The sequence below is a fragment of the Arvicanthis niloticus genome, chromosome 13 (assembly GCF_011762505.2).
Source record: "Arvicanthis niloticus isolate mArvNil1 chromosome 13, mArvNil1.pat.X, whole genome shotgun sequence".
Taxonomy (NCBI): Eukaryota; Metazoa; Chordata; class Mammalia; order Rodentia; family Muridae; genus Arvicanthis; species Arvicanthis niloticus.
Window position 1 is genome coordinate 70846001 of NC_047670.1, and position 15968 is coordinate 70861968.

The 15968-nt window shown below is 44.4% G+C and overlaps 1 long non-coding RNA gene across 3 annotated transcripts; it reads left to right on the plus strand.

The window, feature by feature from the left end:
* Positions 1–1406: 1406 nt before the first annotated feature.
* LOC143434153 (uncharacterized) lies at positions 1407–14518 on the plus strand. Of its 3 annotated transcripts, none has more exons than XR_013103445.1 (3): positions 1407–1615; positions 11177–11250; positions 13668–14518. It is a non-coding gene; the product is annotated as an uncharacterized LOC143434153 (long non-coding RNA). The 3 variants fall into 3 exon arrangements; XR_013103443.1 differs by lacking the exon at positions 1407–1615 and adding an exon at positions 8585–9986; XR_013103444.1 differs by lacking the exon at positions 1407–1615 and adding an exon at positions 8585–9986 and having other exon boundaries at positions 13727–14518.
* Positions 14519–15968: the final 1450 nt, after the last annotated feature.

The following is a 15968-nucleotide window of genomic DNA, read 5'->3' on the forward strand; positions in this document are numbered from 1 at the left end:
ATGGGCACATACATATGTAGAGACACACACAGACACATTGATTGTTTTTTTAAGGTCTTGAACTAGGATGGTACCATTAGAGACGGAGAAACAGAAAGGTATTTACTAAAGGAGTAGATTCCAGAGGGGCGATGGAGAGGGGGCATTCACAGGTCTCTGGGATGGGAAATCGGTGATGGTTGACCACTTGCTGAGACCCAGGAGCTTGGCAAAGGAAGCAAATTGAAGAAAGAGACAGATGAAGACAGAGAGCCCCACACTGCCCTAATATCTGTCATGTCTGTGTCTGTACGGAAGTAGAAGCTGGCATACTGGGTGGATATATCACTCTGCAGCTGCGAGGTGGTAAGAGTGTCCAGAATACAGATGGGACGTTAGGCCACGGACAGGTCAGGTTGCCCACAGAAAAAGCAGACAGGAAGCAAACAACATAGAGACGCTGTCTGCTTCCTCACGCTTCGGTTTCTCACTTCAGCACAACATGGGCATCGTATCTGTTTGGATGATGCTTGTCTAAAGGCTGTTTCCCCGCTAGCCTGTAAGCCCCAAGGGAAAAGGCAGAGGCTATGAAATTTGGTTCACATCCGTAAGCTCATAACCTTGCACGCAGTATACAATCGATGCCTCTGTTAAACAAATGCTAAGAAAAAAATTTTTTCCTTCTTGAGGCAAGGTCTCTGTGCATAGGTCAGAGTGGCCTGGAACTCATGATCTTCCTATTATAGGCTTTCCAGTGCTGGGAGTATGGGTTCTGGCCACATAGGGTGAAAAATAGGGTTCATTTAAGTTTGAACTGTGAAAACTGTAGTTATTCTAAAAGGAATTTTAAATTTGGTATGTCTTAAGATTCCTTTCTTTAGAGAAGGAAAAATACCTATAACTGTCAATCTGCTGAGTATATTTGTAACTTTGGGAGATCGGGTGTGGCAAAAGAGTTGACATATACCACTTATACCAAGTGCGGTGGCACATGCCTTTGACCAAAGTATGCCAGAGGCAGAGACAGGTAAACTTTGTGAGTTCAAGGCCTGCTGGGGCTACATTAGTGAAACTCTGTCTCAAAACAAAACATACAAGTAGGAAAACGGAAGCAGTACCCACTGTGTCACTGATCTCTCCGGAGCTAACTGATGGCAGTGAGCCCTGGAGGCACTGCACAATGGTCCCATCGGTGACATCAGAAGTATAAGCTACATTTAGCATTTACTATACTGCTAGATGTTGGGTGATTCTCCTGCCTCATCTGCTTGTTCTTCTGGTTATAAACATAAATTTATATTTATTATTATTATTACCATTTATAGACGAGGAAACTTTTATGATGAAGTGTCTAATCTTCTGAGGACTCGAGACAAAGAATCTGACTGTCAAATCAGACTCACTCACTTGTGGTGGCCTCGGATGGTAGCAAGCCCTGCTGATGGTTCAAAATAAACATCTGACAGCTGGGCTTGGCAGTCTGTGGCTACAGCCTCAGCATTAGGAAGTCCAAGGCAGTGGGACTTCGAGTCTGAAGCCAGCCTGAGCTTCATAACAAGATCCTGTATAGAAGAGGAGGAAGAGGAGATGGAGGAAGAGGAAGAAAAAGAAGAGAAAGAAGAGGAGGAGGAAGAGGGTGAGAAGGAGAAGTAAGAGGAGGAGGTAGAAGAGGAGGAGAGGGAGGAGGAGGAGGAGGGAGGGGAGGAGGGGAAGGAGGAGGAAGAAGAGGAGGAGGAAGTAGAGAAGGGGGAGAAGGAGAAGGGGAGGGGGAGGAGGGGGAGGAGGAGGGAGAGGAGGAGAACGAGAACGAGGACAATGGAGAGGGGGTGACCATTGTCATCACCTCAACCTGAATGGCACAGAGGGACCAGTATAGATCCCCAGCCGATTTCTTGCAGTGTTCTGTTTAGTTCTGACCCTAAACTAGACGGCCTTTTCTTCCTTGACACCTCCCACGTATGCTTGCTTAGTCACATGGGTACAGACATTGTTTAGGGAGACATTCCAGCACAGCCCAACTTTCAATAGTATTTCAATCAAGTTCCCCTTGCTGGAAGCATTCCTTAGATAAGGACCTCTCTCTCTCTACGCCTTTGTTAGTGTGTTTGCCTGGAGATCTGCCATCCCCTGCTTTCAAGGAGGTTTGAGCAGGCTCTTTTCCCTTCCTTCTTCCCAGACTTTCCTCAGCAAGAGGTAGGCGTTGGATGACAGGCCTGCAAGAGCATCCTCATCTGCAGGGTAACACAGCTGGGAAACATCGGGGCCAGGACTCAAGTCCAGCTCTGCCTTACTTGCAAGGCCACTCGTTTTCCCAACACGCTACCCTCTCTCTGACTTAGAGAGTTGAGCAGCAGCTGCCGTCCTATTTTCTGCATCTCTGCTTTGTTGTTGTTTGTTTGGTTGGTTTGGTTTTTCAAGACAGGGTTTCTCTGTGTAGCCTTGGCTGTCCTGGAACTCACTCTGTAGACCAGGCTGGCCTCAAACTCAAGAGATCCACCTGCCTCTGTATCTCGGGTGCTGGGATTAAAGGTGCGCCCCACCCCGCCCTGCTGTATCTCTGATTTTAATCAGTGTTAATACTATCTCTCTGGCTGCTGGGAACAGTCCTTGACAGGTTTTGCTGCTGTATCAGGTCTGGGTTTTTAAGAAGATGAGACAGTGGGAAGACCGTTTGCAGAAAAAAAAAAAGGCAAGAAGCTTGTAACTAGTGACATGGTTTGAACTGGACGATGATGCGGGTGAGTCTTCAGCAGACAGCTGGGTTGGTGCTAAACGCACTCGATAATTTCAATAGACATAACATGGTAGCTTCTTTATAAGTGTTGCAGAACTGGAATATATTTACCAAAATTCACGGGTTCAAAACTTCCCCAGTGCAGCAGTGGTGAGAAATGAACCAAACAGGAAGCGTCTGTAGAGAGGTGTTGTACAAACTGGGTGTTGTAGAGCGGATAAGCATCATCTGTCAATAAAAAAGCTGATGACCAATGAGCTGAGGCAGAAAGTAGGAGGTGGGACACTGGCAGGAAGAAAGAGGATTCTGGAAAATAGTGAGCGTTTAGAAAAAGAGGGTCAAGAGACCGGCGGAGAAAGGCCAAGAAGACGGATGTAAAGCAGCAGATTAGATGAACTCAGGGAGACACTGAGGGAAACCCTGAAGAGACACATGGAGAAAGAAGGGGACTGGGACTGGAGGAGAGGTGACTAACCAACTAGTAGACATAGAATAGTTTAAATGGTTAAATAAGTTACAAGCTAGTCTGAGAATGAGCCAAAGCTTACTAGGCGTTTAATAATAACTAATTAGTCTCGGAGTCTTCTTTGCAGGAGCTGGGAAAGGAAAAAAAATGGATTTTATTAAATTTTTTTACAGAGTGTCCCCCTAATTAATAGTAAAAAGACTTGGATTTTATTAAATTTTTATAGGCTGTCCCCTCTATTAATAGTAAAAAGGCTTTTTGTTATTTGCTTATAACACTAGGGATCAAGCCTCAGGGCCACCGAGCTGTGACCCAGGCATCTTTACCCTCACAAAGGACAATTAATGCTATAAAGGGTAAGCAGCAGGTTGTCTTGTTGGTGCTTTTGCCTTCTTTTGCTCCATCTGCCTTCCGCCATGGGGAGAAGCCACGAGAATGTTCTTACCTGATACCGCTGGCTCAGTCTTGGTCTCCCCTGTCTTCAGAATGCAGAGAAAATGTATAGTTTTGATGAATTCCCAGCCTCTGTTAAGTCTTTACAACAGAACAAAACAGACAAAAGCACACATTGAGCTTTCGAATTCATTCTCAGGAACCTGGAGAAATGCAGCATTCTTTGCAGACAGCAGCGAGCTATCTTCTTGTGAGAAATCGCTCCTTGCTCACCCTGAGTTCAGGGTCTTCCCCAAGGACGGTTGGCAACCAGCCAAGGAATACATATTCCCAGGGCAGAAGTAAGCAAATGCTGCAGATGAGAGCCTTCTCTTCTCAGAAAGCTGGCTGCTGGGTGTTGACCGATATTCATAGGGAAATATATGATACTTTCTTCTTCCTGTATCCATTGATCACATGCCACAATGAGAGAAAATCTGGTAGAGAGTCAGCATATCAACTGGAACAGACTGTGAACACAGAAATGGACTGGATTCCTGTAAGGAACAATAAATAATGCTCCTTTCTTCCCTCCCTGAACTGCAAGATAGAAAATCAGTATGTCAACTTAATTATGAATAAACTCAATTAGAAGTTGCAACATGGAACCGGGCTAAACGGGCTTCCTCATTCCTTGCTGCTGAGCAGAATAAGCCCATGTGACCACTACCTGCACTGGACCATGACAGGCTCTGGGTCTCTGTCACACATGTCTCTTCTTGCATGTTGGAGTAGAGAATGTGTTTGTCCTTCAGTCAAGCTATTCTGAGCAACGGGGGTTCTGAAACAGACCAGGAAGCAGAGGCAGTTCCCTGCACATTTCCTTCCTACTTTGGGATCCCAACAGAGCAGCGGTCCCCTGACAGGTGATGATGATGAGGAGGAGGAGGAGGAGGAAGACTCATCCCCTTTCTTCTTGAAAAGATGCCAGAAAAGGTTCCCGGCATCTGCAACAGGCAACTCTGCTATTTTATGGGCCAGGATGGGAACCTGAGTTGCATTGCACAATGAGTTACCCACAATGCTCTATTCTAATCTCTTTCCACTGGATGGATTTTGATCACACCAGCTTTTTAGTTTTATGCTACTGCTGGGGGGCAATAGTAAAGAAGGCTTCATTTCACTCTGTAAGGAAGCAGGGGTGGTCTCGGGGTCCATTTTATCTAAAGTGCCACCTGTCATTTACGCTAGACAATTTAGGTTTTTTTTTTCCTACTAAAAGAAAAAATCAATCTATCTACCAATGTTAGACCATTAGGATCCTTCTGAGAATTTTCGTGAGGCAATTAGTTAATCTGTTAAAACATAAATGGTCCATTTGATTTAAATGACTCACTGTTCAACTGAGTTGGCTAGTACATATAGGAACTGACATCAGCATGGCGAGGTTGTGAACCTGCAGAGGCAGACAGCCTCTTGTCCTTCCTTCAAAAAGTCATAATGACTTTTTGGTCTGCATCTTCAATTTCATATGCAATGTTTAGAAGAATGCACAATGCATTCTGTAATTATGGAAGTATATATTTTCCCTCTGCTGGGCATTAGGTGAGGGCTGAGATGACACAGGCCTCCGTATCTCCTGGTTTTCTGCAACATCTATTCAGGTAAAGCTTTCAGTGGAAGATCTCTATTTGACTTGCCTCAAAAATATGTCCTTTGATGAGTAGCTGTCGTCTGAGCAATATCATTGTTTCAAGGGCCGACTTAAGGGGTCTCTAGATATCACCTAAATCTCATCTAGGTTGTTAATGACTTGGCATCTGCAGACAGTTTTCTCATCTGCAGGAAATGAGGTGTCCCTTCTCAGCACTTCAGGGCCCCACGGTTGGTACAAAGTGACACCATTGTTAACAGCCCTGCAGGAGGCTGGGGCAGAGTCGTCAGCATTGAGCTCCTTCCTCTGTGTTGGGGGTGGAGGACTGGGGAGTGGGGGAGGAGACACTGGCACACTATTGTGAGAAGGCTTGTTGTCCCTCATATGCAGCCTTCAGAGGGACAGTACCAGGGCACCTCAGCTCAGCTGTGAACTCTTCATCCTGTTACAGACTCTGGCGCATGTATCACTTAGGAAATTCAATACTCTTTGCATTATTTATTTAATGGATTTCATTTCAGAGAATCTCTCATTCTCCCGGTATCATGTTGGTTGTAATTTTGCTATAATATTCATAATATAGACAGCACTATATGTTTGTTCCTGGGAATAATAGACTCTGGTCTCTGCGACTTCTGTGATGTTTTCCCCCCATTCTCTTCTAAGCAATCAGTAGATGCCTCTTCCCATGGTTAAGAGTCTTCCCACTCCAGCCTCTGAAAACCTTTTCTTTTAGCCTTCATCTTCCCTTGGCTATCTGTCCTCTGCCCTTAAAAAAATCATATGTAGGAGAGGCTTGGGTTATATGTATAAAACATTGCCATCTTACAGATGACGCCACCTAACTAGACCAGAGTCTCAGTCTGTTGCTGATCAACAATGCTTCAAAGCAGAGGCCTTATTAAAAAAAAAAAAAAAAAAAAGTTTATTTTGGCTCCTACTTCTGGCCTAAGGCTGAGGGACCACATCTGCTGAGGACCTTACAGCGTTAGTCTGAGGTCCTGGGGGAGCCAGAGTTAGCTCGTCTGGTTCTCAAGCTCTTGGGCACCCAGGCGCCGCTGGAGCCCGAGCCTAGAACGAAGTGGAGGTGTTGGGTTGCTTTGGCCCGTGGCCTAAGGGGAGAAAGGGAAAGAAGCTCCCTCTGCACCCCTCCGGGAAAGTCCTTGGCTTGTCGCAGCTTGGGTTGGTGGTCGCCATGGCTGGAAACGCAGAGAGGTCGTCTGCGGGACATTAGACGGTGGCTCTGTAGGTAAAAACCTTCTCCATTGCTCCCCACTGCAGATCCCAGTGAAAGAGAAACAGTCCACTGTTTTAAGGCTTTTATTGTCATGGGGGAGAGTAGATGAGTAAAAACCATACCCTGTTTTCTCAGAGCGGGCCTGAGGTTAAATACCTTTTGCAAGGAGGAGGGTCTGGGAAGGAAGGTATAATTGGCTAAGCCTTTCTGGCCTTTAGATACCTCATTAATATGGAGATCTGTTTTGAGGCTGTGTGACCTGTGGTCATACCTTCTACCTGTGGAGGGGCTGGTAGGGGCATTGCCCTTATGTGACTGAGACACAAATCAATGGAGGGCTGTGGCCTAGTGTCTGGAGCCTATAGTCTGGGGCATGACGAAATGCCCGCTGTTCCTCAGGATCTCCTGGGTCCCACCGGGGACCCCTCAGGATCACCTGGGGTCTCTGGTGGTTTCTAGCCTGTACTCGACCAGAAATCAGGCTGCCTTTCAAGGTCCTACACATGGGGAGTCATGAATTCAAAGGTCTTGTTCCATCATTGTGGGCGGGGCATGTGCTCAGGCTCACTCCATCACTGTGGGGGCTCATGCAGAGTACAGCAGCTCACATCATGGTGACCAAGACTGGCTTCTCCTTACCTTAACTTTATCCCACGCACTCCACCAGCCAATGAAACAATACAACCCACAGTCAAGGAAGATCTTTCCCTTAGTTCTCTCTGGAAAATCTCCCAAGGCACAGCAGAGGTGAGCTTCACTAATGAGGTCAGTACTCAATCCAGTCAGAGCTGATGTCAAGATTAACCATCAGGCAGGGCACAGTCGTGCACACCTTTAATCTCAGCACTTGGGAGGCAGAGGCAGGTGGATCTCTATGAGTTCAAGGCCATTCTGGCCTACATAGCAGGTTCCAGGTCATCCAAGGTTACATAGTGAGACCCTGTCTCCAAGTAAACAAGATTAGGCACCTCACAGGGAGAGACAAGAGTGTGAGGCCTGGCCAAGCTGGCCCTTAGCGCTGAAACGTTCAGTAGCCCGTTAGTCACATGAATGAACTGTTCCGCTCACCAGGATGATTCCAAAGCTCTTAAAGGTTCTACGTGGCCTCAGCTCTTAGTGGGAGTTAAATTTCATCATGGGTTTAGGTGTGGGCAAATTATATTCAAGTCCACCGAAGAGCCATGTTCTGAGGAGATTGCACTGGCAGTTGTAACTAATATTGTGGTCTCTGTGCTTATTAAATAAGACACACTGATGTTTTATGAAGAACTTCAATGGTTGTCATTATTGAAAACAAAATCTTGGCAGTTTTCTGAACACTTGAGACTTTTATATTTTATGGGCTTGAGATATCATTTTGAATTCTCCTTTGTCACTTATCCAATCAGTATAAGTACCAGCATGTTCCTGGGGCTGTGTTGAACCTTGAAAATATAATATGGCTTCTTCTTGGTGACCAAGAAAGTTGGCTTACTCTCATCCTCAAGACTGGCTCACAGTTTAAATATGAAGTGAGACCCATGCGATAGGAACTGTCATGCCGAATGATGAGTGTCATCAAGGGGACAGCGGAGCCATTGTAGGTGGCCTGCAGTTGAGGCTTGGTTACAAAAGTTTCCTCTATCCATACAAAAGAACAGCGGAGAGCTCATAGTGTGTTTAGAACTGGAAGCATCTGTATGCTGCACTGTAAATATATCCGGCCTGTTTGTGCTCCATTGGAAGTAGGGTGGAGCCATCAGTGAGGAGGCTGAGCGGGTGACTGAGCCTGTGACCAAGCCTGTGACAACCTTGTGCTCAATCCCTGAGACCCACAGAAAGAAGAAGACAATAGACTCCTGAAAGTTGCCTTCTGATATCCACATGTGCTATAGCACGCATGTACTCTGCAGCATGTGTGTTAGGGAACACATTAGAAGCTATGTTACAGGAAGAAGGGCATGATAAGTCAAGTATCTATCTATCTATCTATCTATCTATCTATCTATCTATCTATCTATCTATCTATTTATTTTACATCTGGACTGCAGCTTCCCCTCCTCTACTCCCAGTCCCTCCCTCCCTCCCTCTCAGCTCACCTCTGCCTCCACTTCTCCTCCCCTTCTCCTCAGGAAAGGCAGGCCTCGCATGGATATTAACCAGCCTCAGCATATGAAGGTGCATCATCATCTTTTGAGGCCAGAAGAGGCCAGGCAGTTAGGGAAAAGGGATCCAGAAGCAGGCCATGTAGTCAGAGACAGCCCCTGCTCCCACTTTAGGAGTCCCACATGAAGACCCAGCTGCACGACTGTTGCATATGTGCAGAGGACCTAGGTCATCCCATGCATGCTCTCCGGATGGTCAGTCTCTGTGAGCCCCTATGGGCCCAGGTTAGTTGACTCTGTAGGCTTTCTTGTTGTGTTCTTGGTCCTTCTGGCTCCTTCCTCCAGCTCTTCCACAGGATTTTCCAAACTCCACTTAATGTTTGGCTGTGGGTCTCTGCATCTGTATCCATCAGTTGCTGGGTGAACCCTCCCTGATGGCAGTTATGCTAGGCTCCTATATGATAAATCAAACTTAGTAGAAGTATTAAAAAATGGAGGAAAGTTGTTCTGTGGAGTATGGCAGTGAGCTACATTTTAACAAATCCTTTCTAATATCTCTGAATTTTTCTGTGTTAATGAAGATTTCTCTTGTTTTGAAGTCAAAGCTGTTCTCTGCAGTGGAGCCCTTTAAACATTCCACTTAGAATAAAAAGTGTCTCCATAGTCTGTAGAGATGGCAGAACACAGTGAAAATGTCTAGCACTGACCAGGCAGGAGGCAGGGATCTGCAGCTCAGGAGAGATCGTCAGAGCTTGAGTGACAGGTGTCAGGGGTGTGCATGACTTCAGTTACTAAAAATCTACAGAGGCAGCAATAGTATGCCCTCTTCTTTTTCTTTCTCTTCTTTCTCGTCTTTTCTTTCTTTTCTGAGACAGAGTCTCCTTATTAACCCTAGATAGCCTGGACCTTCCTGTGTAGACCAGGCTAGCCCCAAATTTACAGAGTATACCTGCCTTTGCCTTCTGGGCACAGAGTTGAAAGAGTGCACAACAATGCCTAGCTGCGTCACCTTTTTCATGGTTATCTAATCTTGAACATTGTCTAGGGTCCCCACAGCAAAACAATTGGTTTCACAGAGACCCATGGAAATGGTGGCAAAACTGATTCTACAGTAGGTGCAGGAAGATGTCTAGGAACTCTTCTTTGTTGTGGGTGGGTGCAGTGCTAGGGTCGAACCCTCAAATGCCAGGCACTTTCCTCTACAATGAGCCCTCCTCTCCTTGGGTTCCCTTTTAAGCTTGTGGGGCACAGTACAGTTGTGATTCGGTACAAATGTTAAGGAGACCAGCAATTTCAGTCTAGGAATCCTACCTTGGTCCTTATTTCTGCAGCCTCTGCTTCTCGGGCCCAGTCCAGGTGTGCGTGGTGTCTGCATTATTCACACCCTTCATCGCTGTGACCAAAGGTCTGACAGAAACAACTCAAGTCCACAGTCCTTGGCTCCAGCTGACTCTGCTGAGGTGGGATATCATAACAACAGAATCGAGTAGCAGAAGCTACTCAACAGTGGTGGCCAGGAGGCAGAGAGAGCCTGAACAGTGAGCTAAAAGGGGAAATTTCTGGTTTCTTTGGAGACTCAGTTAGGTTATAAAAATAATTTGCTGGGGCAGACAGGTAAAAGGATGTTTTGCTGAAGCAGACATAGGTGAGAGGATGACAGCAGACACATGAAAGGACACATGATATTTAGAAGGAATGTAAATATTACCTCACAGACAATGGAAGTTCCAGCACTGGTTTGCCTTGCTCCACCTCGCTAGTCTTCACGGACGACACCTAAGCTACCGTTTCTCCTTACATTGTGTTGCTGAGCTTTGCTTGTGGTGACTTCATAGAGAAAAACTCACCAAAGAGCTTCTCCTGAGGTTCCTGCAGCTTCTTGCTGCTCCCATGAACTCCTGCTGGTTGGCAAAGCCTTGAGGTTTCTTCTGGATTGAACTGCCCTTGCTGATTCATGTGTGGTGTCCACAGAGTGGACTAGTCTGCAGCTGCTGATCCGTATTTGGTGTCTGCTAGTGGACTGGACAAAGAACGATTTCTAAACAGGTCCTCTCCCCGCCATATCCTAATAATCTTTCTTTTCTACTACCTCTGATGGGTGGTGGGCTAGAGGAAAGGTTGAACCCTTATTTAAAAAGGCTGTGAAAAATATATGTCTATAGGGAGCTTCCTCCATTTTCCTTTTTGAAAAACTTTCAGACATCTGCAACCAATGTAGCAATGTTATTTCCATTCAGGATAGCTGCACACACACACACACACACACACACACACACACACACACACACGCACGCACTGTGTCTCAGTTAGTATTCTCTAGCAATACCCTCCCAGACAGCCCAGCAGTGTGCGTTACTAATGACCTAGGCTCTCCAGAAGTTAATCAAGTTGATGATCAAAAATCAATCATCAAGGTCTATCATAAAGGACCCACTCATTGTTAGTGGTCTTCATTCTCTGTCATGATAGATCCCTGAGAAGACTCTAAGCCAAGGATGCTTCTTGCTGGTGTTCACATACCACTGCCTAGCGAGGTCGAGGAGGATAGCAACCATGACATTTTTATTAAAGTGGCTGGCGTCTGCATTGCCTCAACTGTGAGGTCACAGTTCCTCTCAGTGTTTAAAACACAGTCTTTTCCCATTTGTAGATTGACTCACGAGGCCATGTCAGAGAGGATCAACCATGAAAACATTCCTGTTCCAGGAAGAGTCTAGTCTAGTGGTGAGTGTAAAAATTCAATCACGTCATTGCATGTCAGCAAAGTCATGAAAGAGACAACCAGGATCTGGAGTTTAAGACTATTCCCCCCACAGTGACACTGTGTCTCTTCATTTGGGGAGATAATACTGAGATACCAAACGCAAAGAAAGTGTACACACGTCAGCTTGTGTTCTCCAGATACAAAGAAAATATGAACCCATGAGTAATAATCGTACCACATTCGTACCCAGGTGCTTATTATCTGAAAGTCGGGCAATATTGCTTTCAAACTGCAAGGGTATTGAAGAGAACATGTTACTATACATTTCAATACAGGCATGTTAGTTAGAAAAAAGAGATCTGAAGACAGCTATCTTCCCATTCATTTCAGCCGCAACATCACTTAGGTGGAAACAGGTACTGTGGGAGTTCAGAAATTCGCTGCTTAGTCAGTGTGGCCTCCTGTCTCCCTGACAGCCTAGCATCAACAGAGGCCTCTTTACTGAGGAGTTATCACCCCCAGAACGACTCAGTCCTTACTCTTTAGTAAATGTACCTCTCTTAATGAGTTTTACCCTTTTGACAATTTAAACCTGGGATTTAGAGTTTTAGACTCATCCGAAGACAGCTACAGTGTATTCACATATACAAAATAAATTGTAAAAAGAAAGAAAAAAAGCCCCAGTACTCAATTCTACTGCATCTGGGTTTAGATGCTTAAGACTCATAAAAGCTTCAGCCTTAATGTATACAGAACTGAACTGGAAGAGAGCAGAGTCCAAAAGCAGGTTCATAGTAAAGGTGACATCCAACTCAATGGGAAAGGGCTGGGCCTTTAGAATATATCAAGATTAGATTCTTTTCTGAGGTTAGACTTAAATTTTTTGATGGACTGAAAGCCCACAATCTAAAAACATTTTTCTTAACTGCTGAGCCATCTCTCCAGTCCCCGGAGAAAATTCACATGTGTGGCAACGAAAAACTTTCCTAATTTTACATTAGACTGGGAAATATATTTACATTGTGAAAAGGTAGAATTCTACAAAGAGGCAAAACAAATAAGAAGCATATATCTTAACAGGGAAATGAGCCAAGTTTATAAAGAGGAAATTCAGATGAGGATCTTAAGTGTCCATAAACAAACAAGCTATCTAAATTTCCAAGTAACCCAGAGAACTTAATTAAATTGTACAAATTTTTACCCACCACATCAGCAAAACTATTTAAATGGTGACACTCAGCAGAGGAGTCTGAGGGTTTACCTGACTAGGGAGGCAGGCCTGTCCAACAGATGGAGTCTCATGCACTCTGGCATGAGAATCATAAGGAGCCTTTTCAAGGAAAACGGATGTTGTCTGTGGAGATACGTCTGCCAAGCCCTGGGCTTTGTAAGCACATAAATCCATCTCATAAAAATAAATACAGACAAAACTTAGAATATGCTCGAAAGGTGGCCACTAACTCACTTTGTATCTGGAAAGGACAACAAGGAGAAATGGAAAATCTAGGTGGCCCACAATACGGGAAATCATCAGATAAATTTGGCTGTATGCATATTACATCGTTCCTTTAAAACTGTGTCCTGTTGAACCCTGACATGGTGACACACACCTTTAATCCCAACACTCAGGAGGCAAAGACAGGTGGATTTCAGTGAGTTGGAGGCTAGTCTGGTCTATATAAAGAGGTTCAGAACTGCTAGGGATACATGGCGAAACTTTGTCTCAAAAGAAAATGAAAAAGTGTATTGTATCTAGTCATTGTGGCAAAGAGATGTCCTTGGTTGGTTGTTAATTTTTTTTAAATGAAGAAGAAAGTTGCAAGCAACATGGATAGTATGAACCCATGTTTGTCAAAGTAAAATAAATAAAAGGCAAACACATTCCCTTGCCCTGTGTTGTGGGTTTTACCTTATACATTTCCCCCTGCCCTAGGGACTGAATCTGAACTCCACGCCTTACACTAACTACTCTGGCACATCCTCACCCTTTGTTTAGTTTTGGTGTTTATTCATTTTGAGATAAAGTCTGTCAATGTAGCCCAGGCTGACCTTGAAACCAGAACCCCTTTCCTCTCCTGATGTAATAAGATTATAGGTCTATGCCACCACTCCTGGCTACACTGTGTGTCTGATGGAGAACGAGTGGAAGCTGATACACTGCTGGCTGCTGCCTAAGATATTCCCAGATGAGATGGCACGGAGCAGGGTGTGTGTGTGTGTGTGTGTGTGTGTGTGTGTGTGTGTGTGAGTGTGTGTGTGATGGGGGAGGCGGTTAACAAATGTCTTGGACTGTTTCAATAAATGCTTTGTATTAATATACTATATTATATTTATATTATTCTATTAATATATATTGTCTATTATAATATGTTAATAATATGATATTATAATGATGATAATTAACATATTATAATGAGGGCATACTACTTTTATGTAGCTACCTGCAGAGCAGCACACCCAAGTTTTATTATGACCACAGTAATGCCTGCCTTACAGTTCCCTTCATGAGAAACACAACTGTCCAGGTAGAAAACAAAGAGACAATGTGAAAGACAACGACCTGAAATAGACAGAGCAGGCCCAGAGCCAGACTCATAAATCAACAGCTGCATTTCAATGAGAAAAGACACCTCAGCCCCATCCTTTGCTCCTCCTGCTCCTGAAAGGATGCCTTTGGGACTTGCTTCTGAAATGAGGCTGCTCATGGGAGTCTACAAGCCTGTGATGCCAGGGCCTCCAAGAGGAGCTCTCTCGCTGGTCCCAGAGGAGAGGGGCGGGGCTTTCTTTCTTTCTTCCTTCCTTTCTTTTTTCTTTTCTTCTTTTCTTCTTTTTTCTTTTTTTCTTTTTGGTTTTTTGAGACAGGGTTTCTCTGTGTAGCCCTGGCTGTCCTGGAACTCACTCTGTAGACCAGGCTGGCCTCGAACTCAGAAATCGGCCTGCCTCTGCCTCCCAAGTGCTGGGATTAAAGGCGTGCACCACCACCGCCCGGCTCTTTCTTTTTTTCTTTTCTTTCATTTTTTAAAAATCAGTTTTGGGTCTTTCTTTCTTTCTTTCTTTCTTTCTTTCTTTCTTTCTTTCTTCCTATTTTGCCTAAGAATGCAGTACTGAGTGGTTTTTAATGGTATGTTGAGGAGAGAGTTACCCCCCACCCCAGGCCTTCCAAAAGGTTAGAATAGTTTTAGAGGGAGAAGTAGGAATTTTTTTTAGTGTAGTTTTTGTTTATATTGTGAAATGTAAAATTACAATTTTAGCTATTTTAATGTAAAAATAAAATACAAATAAAAATGCTTCTTTTGAGTACTACAGCCAATGGGTGTTTTTCATGTGGCCTTCTTCATTTATTCCTTGAAGCATAATACACGTTTCTCTTTTTCTCCTATTCCTATGGGACCCGAATGTTTCCATCTCTCTGAGCCTAGGTGTTTACTTGTCTGCCCACCCTTCGTGGGACAGTAAACCTTTTAAGGGTAGAGATCATGTTTTATGTGTTTAGTCATCTCTGCCTGGCATAAAGTAGGTACATAAAAAAAATGGGTGCTGAGCAAAGGAGCTATATCTTAGGAGGAGAGAGCCTTGCCTTGTATGGTGTAGTTCATGCACCTATTTATGGGGCATTCAAAAATATCATTGTTCCAAGTCAGCAACCTTTAAAAAAACCTGATGATTAAGGAAATTATAAACACTTTTCTGCTGCATCTCAGCGAAAAAGAAAAATCGCCAAGACGGTTATATTTAAATTAGCCTTGAGAGGTTAAATACTCATATCAAGTGTTTACATTTGTGATAAAAATAGCTTTTCTCCCTCATTCTGCATCCCCTCAAACATTCAGACAGCCAATAGATCCAACCATCGGAGCCTAGGCAGACACACCGCACTCCCAAGGTCTCCTTTCTTCATTTTGTCAATGGAAACCTCTTAAGGGTGTAAGAGGATTATACAACCTCTGTCAAATACACTGTATGTGGAAATCCATTGTGAACAAAGTGACAGTTGAGGAGAAATTGGAAAAAAAAAAAAACATTTGCTAATGGTTAGGTCTCAAAATAGCTGAAGTGCCTATTTAACATACCTAAGCTGACCTGGCTGCCAGGCCCTCCCCGCATCCCTCAGTCTTTACCTGTTACAGGATTTGGCTGGCATGCCCAGGCCCCTGTTCTAAACTTCTCTAGCCCAGGGGATGAGCTGTCCTTCCCCCAATAGTTCTGCTCTATATAATCTCACCATTTTGGCTATATGGGTCCTTTTTACTCTTTGACACCGCCCCCCTTTCCGTCTCCTAGTCTCCCCTCTCTCCTTTCCCCTTCTCTTCCCTCTCCCTCCCTCATCCCCTCTCCTTCCTCTCTCCTCTCCCCTCTCTTCTCTCTCCCCTTTCTTTACTGGCCTGGCTCAGTCTGCTGGTCATGTTTACTCCAGATTCTCCCAGATGTCTTTGTTCTCCTTCACAACTACAGTAAGCCTCCATACATACCTACCATATGTACCATACATACCTAGGAACAGTCAGGTTCTCCCTTTATTTATTTATTTGTTTGTTTGTTTGTTTATTTTCTCACACACACACACTAGTTCTTTTTCTGTGCCCAAACTCAACAAACACTTTAACAGTACAAAGTCATAAATCACAGTATCTTGCCACCTGATTTTTTTCCCATTTAAAACAAATCTTGTCACCTTCCATACAATTAAACAGAGCTGCACCAGAACTTCTTATGGCAAGTCTTCTCTGGATGTCTCATA